Source organism: Podarcis liolepis, assembly GCF_965112155.1.
Source record: "Podarcis liolepis genome assembly, chromosome: 12".
NCBI lineage: Eukaryota > Metazoa > Chordata > Lepidosauria > Squamata > Lacertidae > Podarcis > Podarcis liolepis.
In genome coordinates this window covers 25244949-25250978 of record NC_139563.1, presented here as the reverse complement: position 1 = coordinate 25250978, position 6030 = coordinate 25244949, and positions in this window count along the sequence as shown.

Sequence of the window (6030 nt, the reverse complement as noted above, 5' to 3'; positions counted from 1 at the left end):
TGTGAATTCTGCCTTTCAAGAGCTGATATACACCTTTGGCGCCTGCATTTATTCATAGGGATCATGGTGTGTTATACTCACTGATTAATAGTGAAACATTGTAAATGGGCATACTATCACCGAGCCGTGATTTTGTCTCACTGGAGTAGTTCAAAAGCAGCTGCCAGATGGAACATAATATTACATACCGCTGCAATATACAGAATGTCTAGGTTTGGACATCATATGTGATTTAAATCATCAGAGGCACAATCTAGAAGTGTTTCCTGTTGTGCTACCTTCCCCCTTCCCACTCATCTTTCCCGTGTCAGCATACACAACCAAGCTCTGGGATACAAACATATCCGAAACTCTATTAAGGCAGACTATGTGCCCATATGGCCCAGTCTGGCCATACTGATGTCACACCCACGCCAGACCATAGCTGTCAACCGTCCCTTATTTGGCGGGAAAGTCCCTTATCCCAGTGCCGTGTCCCGCGGCTGTCCCTTATTGATGTTGTCCCTTAAATTTCCTGGGTTTCAAAGGAAGCAGCTCTTCTCCTTCCCTCCCTGCCGGCCAGGGAGGAGGGAGGCTCCAACTGTGTTGCTTGGCTGCGTTACTCATCCAATAAGGAGTCTAAGTATGACTGGGGGGTGGAGCTTGCATGCTTTGTGCCGATCAAATCAGCCGCATTGCCTGGCCCCTTTGCCGGGTTGCTGCACTATGGGAACCACCGCTTGAGGCTTCGTTTGGCTGCTGGTTGACTAAAATCCCTTATTTTGGCTGTTGATCCCTTATTTTCGAGGCTGCTGGTCCCTTATTTTCAAATCTGTAAGTTGACGGCTATGCGCCAGACATTTATTGCATTTCAACCATCATGGTTTCCCACCTGCAAACAATCCTGGGAACTGTAGTTTGTTAAGGGTGCTGAGAGTTGTTTCGGTACCCCCCCCCCCAGAAAAGGTCATTTATGTATGCAACAACTGTGGCCCATGTTTTTGTTAGCCCCCAAATGGAAAACAAGCGAGGTCCCAACCAAAGAAGATTGGCAGACTTAACGTATAGAATAAGAGAACAAGAAGAACAAATGTTTAAAGAAGATTGAAAAACATTGATTGAATATATGGAAAATAATTGTGTACAGCTGAAAACACCGGCAGCATTAACGGTGTAAATAAGCTCTGATAGATGCAATACAGTAATGGAAAATGGATTGTTATAGTTTTTGTGAAATATGAAGGGATATAAGATATGTAAAATGAACCATGGAAAGAGAAGAAGGGAAGTCACTGATATCTTAAGTATGTAAAATGTTTGTTTGAAATTGTAAAACAGAAAATTTAATAAAAGTTAGAGAGAGAGAGAGAGAGAGAGAGAGAGAGAGAGAGAGAGAGAGAGTGTGTTAGTTGTTTGGCTACCCTACACAGAGCTCCAGCTCCAAGGGAGAAACATGACTGTTAAGGTGTTTTAAATGTATTGTGTGGGTGTGACTACCAAAATCAGTATGTGACCACCAGAGGATGTACGCTTCTGAATACCAGCTGCTGGAAACCACAGGGTGGGAGAGTGCTGTTGAGCTCAGGTCCTACTTTGGGGCCTGTCATGATACCTGGCTGGCCACTAGGAAAACAGGATGCTGGACAATAGATGGGCCACTGACATTGTCCTGTTCCAGCAGGGTCTTATGTTATTATGGCCGCCTTTCTGATTGCCTGTACCTGGCTCACTCCTTAGTGCCTGCTAACAGCTATAAAATGAGTCTAAAAGCAACAGCACTGGATGGGGTTGGTTTTTTTCATCGTCTGATAACTACCTTTCATAGTACATTACGCACAAACTTTGTTCCAAATGGTTAGGTCTGGGTCCTTGGGGCTATCTGCGTACTTCTCTATTCTTCTCTATGTTGCCAGCTTCCTTGTGCAGACCTAACCACCTTCTTTGTAACTCAAGTTCGCCTGACTGAGCTAATCTAAACATAAGAGCAGCAAGGTGCAGATTTCATCCTTAAAATGTAATAGATTTTATTTATCCAAGATCAACAAATAGCATCACAATGCAAAGTCTAAATTTCTTTGTTGCCCAGGGGAGCCCAAGAGGCAATAAATCAAAGCAACACAGCAGCCAAATGGGTGATTGTTTTCAATTAAAAGAAAATAGACCTTGCCTTTCCTTGTCAGGATACACACTTAAGAACATACTAAATAATCAAGCTAGAACGTCTGCTCTCGGGAACGGTTGTTTTGTTTTAATGGAAAACCCTCAATGAATAAAAAAGTAGAAGGATGAATCTTCCTACACATAGCAACTTCTGGTTCTGTTCTGAAATTTATTAGCACTAAAGGTGACAGTGTCAACAATTTTGAGCTTACAATACGCATTAGCAAAATGGAAGGCACATAATGCTGCTTAATCCTAGGCAAGTTTACTCAGATGTAAGGCACAATTATTAAACTGGCTTTCTTTTTTCTTTAATAAAAATGACTTTTTTAAAAAGAGTAGAAGTCAATTAATTCAAGAGGACTTACTCGCAAGTAAATGTGCACGGAACTACAACCTATACACACACTTGAGAAGCAAATAAATGAAAAAAATGGCCCCCTATTCTGCAGGTGCTCTTAAGGGCCTTGCCAATTTTGGGGGTAGTTTTTCAATATAAATTTTGCCCAAGATGACTATTTTAATTTTCTTTGGATAAGCTTCATGTAAATATTGGAGGGAAAGTATTAAAATCCCACCTCCATTTCTGTGATACTCATTTGGTTTCATGAGCTGCCAGAGTACAATAATATCTACTAGCAACAATAAAGTCCTTTATATTATATTTAAGCAAATGTTTAATGGTTGGGAATAATATGGGCTGTTTAAGTTATGTGATTTTAAAATAATTTAAACTATATTCAATATACACAGAGGCAAGCAGCATTAGATCCCTTTGTAGAACAAGTCCAGGAGTTCCTTATATCTATGCTGCCTCAAGCATATGTGATATTAAGCACAGCAACCAAGAGGGTCTGGATCAGGGGTCAGCAACCTTTTTCAGCAGGGGGGCGGTCCACTGTCCCTCAGACCTTGTGGAGGGCCAGACTATATTTTTTTTTGGGGGGGGGGGAATGAACGAATTCCTATGCCCCACAAATAACCCAGAGATGCGCTTTAAATAAAAGGACACATTCTACTCATGTAAAAACACACTGAATCCCGGACCGTCTGTGGGCCGGACTGAGAAGGCAATTGGGCTAGATCCAGCCCTGGGCCTTAGGTTGCCTACCCCTGGTCTGGATCAAGACCACAATATGCAAGGAAGAGGGTTTGATTCCTTCTTCCTGCACCATTGTCGCAGCAGCAGCAGCAACAACAACAAAAACAAAAACAAACAAACCCCTTTCTTCCAAACTGCTACAGTATATTCTCCCCAGGAAAGAAGCTTCTGTTGTTGTAAATTATACACCTACAGGCAGGAAAACATTTGCTACATTTTCTCAATAGGTGATCAAATATAGGCAACCAATGCTGAGTATTCATTTACCACAGTGCTCACATAACCATTTGACAAGCTGCTTGTCTGCGTTGTTCAGCCAAGTAGGGAGCAGTACTTTCCTTTTTTAAACAATCCCATCGCTTCTCTTGATTTCTTACCAGGTGCAAAAGTGTAATAAGAGATTCCTCATGGTTGGACAATACTTTTCCTATTTGACCATGTAAACTGGTAACATTCCCACTAGGCAATGATCATTTGTTTAATATAGTCATGCAGTGGCGTAGCGTGGGTTGTCAGCACCCGGGGCAAAGCAAGTAATTTGCGCCCCCTAACCCGTGGATTTGCGCCCCCTAACCCGTGGATTTGCGCCCCCTAACCCTAACCCCCAGATGTTGCGTCCGGTGCCACCGGCACCCCCTGCACCCCCCACGCTACGCCACTGTAGTCATGGGCACCCTAGAATTCTTCCTTGAAAGTCATCGCTGACCTACATTATCCACACAGAATTGTTTCATCAGAATAATTCGTCCAGGCAATATGAGTAGATACCGATGGGGCTTCTCTGTTGATCTTATTAATAACTCTCCTTGATTGGGTTGCTTTTGGTTGAGGGCATGCCACTTTATTATTATTATTATTATTTGAATTTATATACTACTCTATACCCACAGGTTTCAGGGTAGTTCACGGAATAAAATCAAAATAGAAAACCACAAAATAAACAATCAAAATAAAAACAACAACAACCCAATAACCACCCCCTACTAGAAATAGAAATATAGCTAACGAACTTCAGCCTGAAAGTGAAGGCTCAAAGTTCTACTCCTCTCTCCCCACCGCAGCTCTTCCCATCTTGCTCCTCCCCACCCCCCGCAACCTTGCTGTGCTAATGAAGTATTAACAGGCTTGTCTCTCTGGATCAAGTCAGATAGGGACAAAGTATGATATTATAAAAGGCCTCACGCGAGTACCCTGTCACAGTTAAAATTCAATTTAGTACAGTATAGTCTTAGGACACCAGCTTGAGAAATTTCAGTTTCAACTGATCTAAATCATTTCAGATCCATCTGTCCGCCTTCTGACAACACATTATGTTAACATACATGCTGTGAAAGTACCTGCAGTAGCTTCATATGCTTAATTTATGTTCCACACATGCCATGCAACTGCATCTTGAGCACATTGCAGGTTTTGGCCATGCAACCTCACCAAACTGGATTAAGGTGAACATGATGCCACAGGAAATGTTCTTTATGTGAAGTGTGAAACCATTTTTATCATGGCTGTTTTCTAAATCTTTCGGTTTTCCTTTGCTTTGCTTCTAGATGCACAATGCACTTAAAGCTCTAAAACTGTTGTTGGTGTTTGGTTATATAAAATGCCACCGAGTTTACAAGGCACTGATTAACGTAGCACTTATTGTTTTGTTCTCATTAAAGATTGCCTTTTGCCCTGACATTGTGCAGATCAGGCCGCCTGTTAAAATGGCATACCTAAGGATTATGGGTGTAGGCAGGATTTTTGATAGGGGGTGCAACCTTTTGTTAGGGGGGGCAGCACCTCATATTTGTATTGTATTGATTATGTGGGGGCAGCTTCCCCCCTGCCCCCCCCCCAGCTATGCCCATGCCTAGGATGCTCTCTTCTGCAGAATGTCATGTTCAGTTGTGCATATGAGCCCCACGTTGTACATATCCGGATTCCAAGCTAATTGGCAGCAATAATGTGGGATGGAGCTTTGGGGGGGGGGGGCTTCTACGGGAGGGGAGAATTGTGCCAAATGGGCTTGGATCCTGTTATGTACTGAGTTGAATAGGATCCAAATGCAGCAGTCTGATTGGACCTAGAACAATAGCATCCAAAATGCAGCAGTCTGATTGGTCCTAGAACAATAAGATTCATAATGCAGCAGTCTGATTGGTCCTAGAACAATGCAGCAGTATGATTGGTGCGCAGGAGCCACCCAATCCAGCTCCAGGTGGAAGTGGATCCACAACCTGATTGGCCTACAGGATAATCCCGGAATTCGCCAATCACGTGCAGCCCATTGTGTAAATAATGTATATAAAGCAGATATTTTGGGGGAACTTCCATTCCTCCTCACCACTATGAGCTGAATAAAGAGCATGAAATCCACTCTCGACTCCGAGTATATTTCAGACCCTAAAACAGGTTAACAAGCAGCTTCGATTCGAATTGGGGAAAAGAACAAGCCGGCTGCCTTTTGCGCCCGTGACGTGTCCACAGCCTAATTCCTTGCTGACCGTCACAGCACCTGCCGCATATGGCGAGGGAGAGTGTGGCTTCCTTCTTGTCCGCATGGCGAGAGGGTGCACGGAGCTCTTCCCCTGCTGCGGGCTCCCTCAGTAAACGTGCATAAGATCGGGTGTTTTGCAAGGCAACCAAGCCCCTTTCCTGCGGGTTTAACCGGGGTTTCCCTGAGGCCGCCTTGGCGTTTCCCTTCCTACACGCGCGCCGCTTTCTGACAGGTCCTGAGGCGAGCAGAAGGGAACTGTAGCTTTAGGCGGGAACCGCCTCCCCGGGCAGGCTCCGGCCTGGGGCCTCAGCGG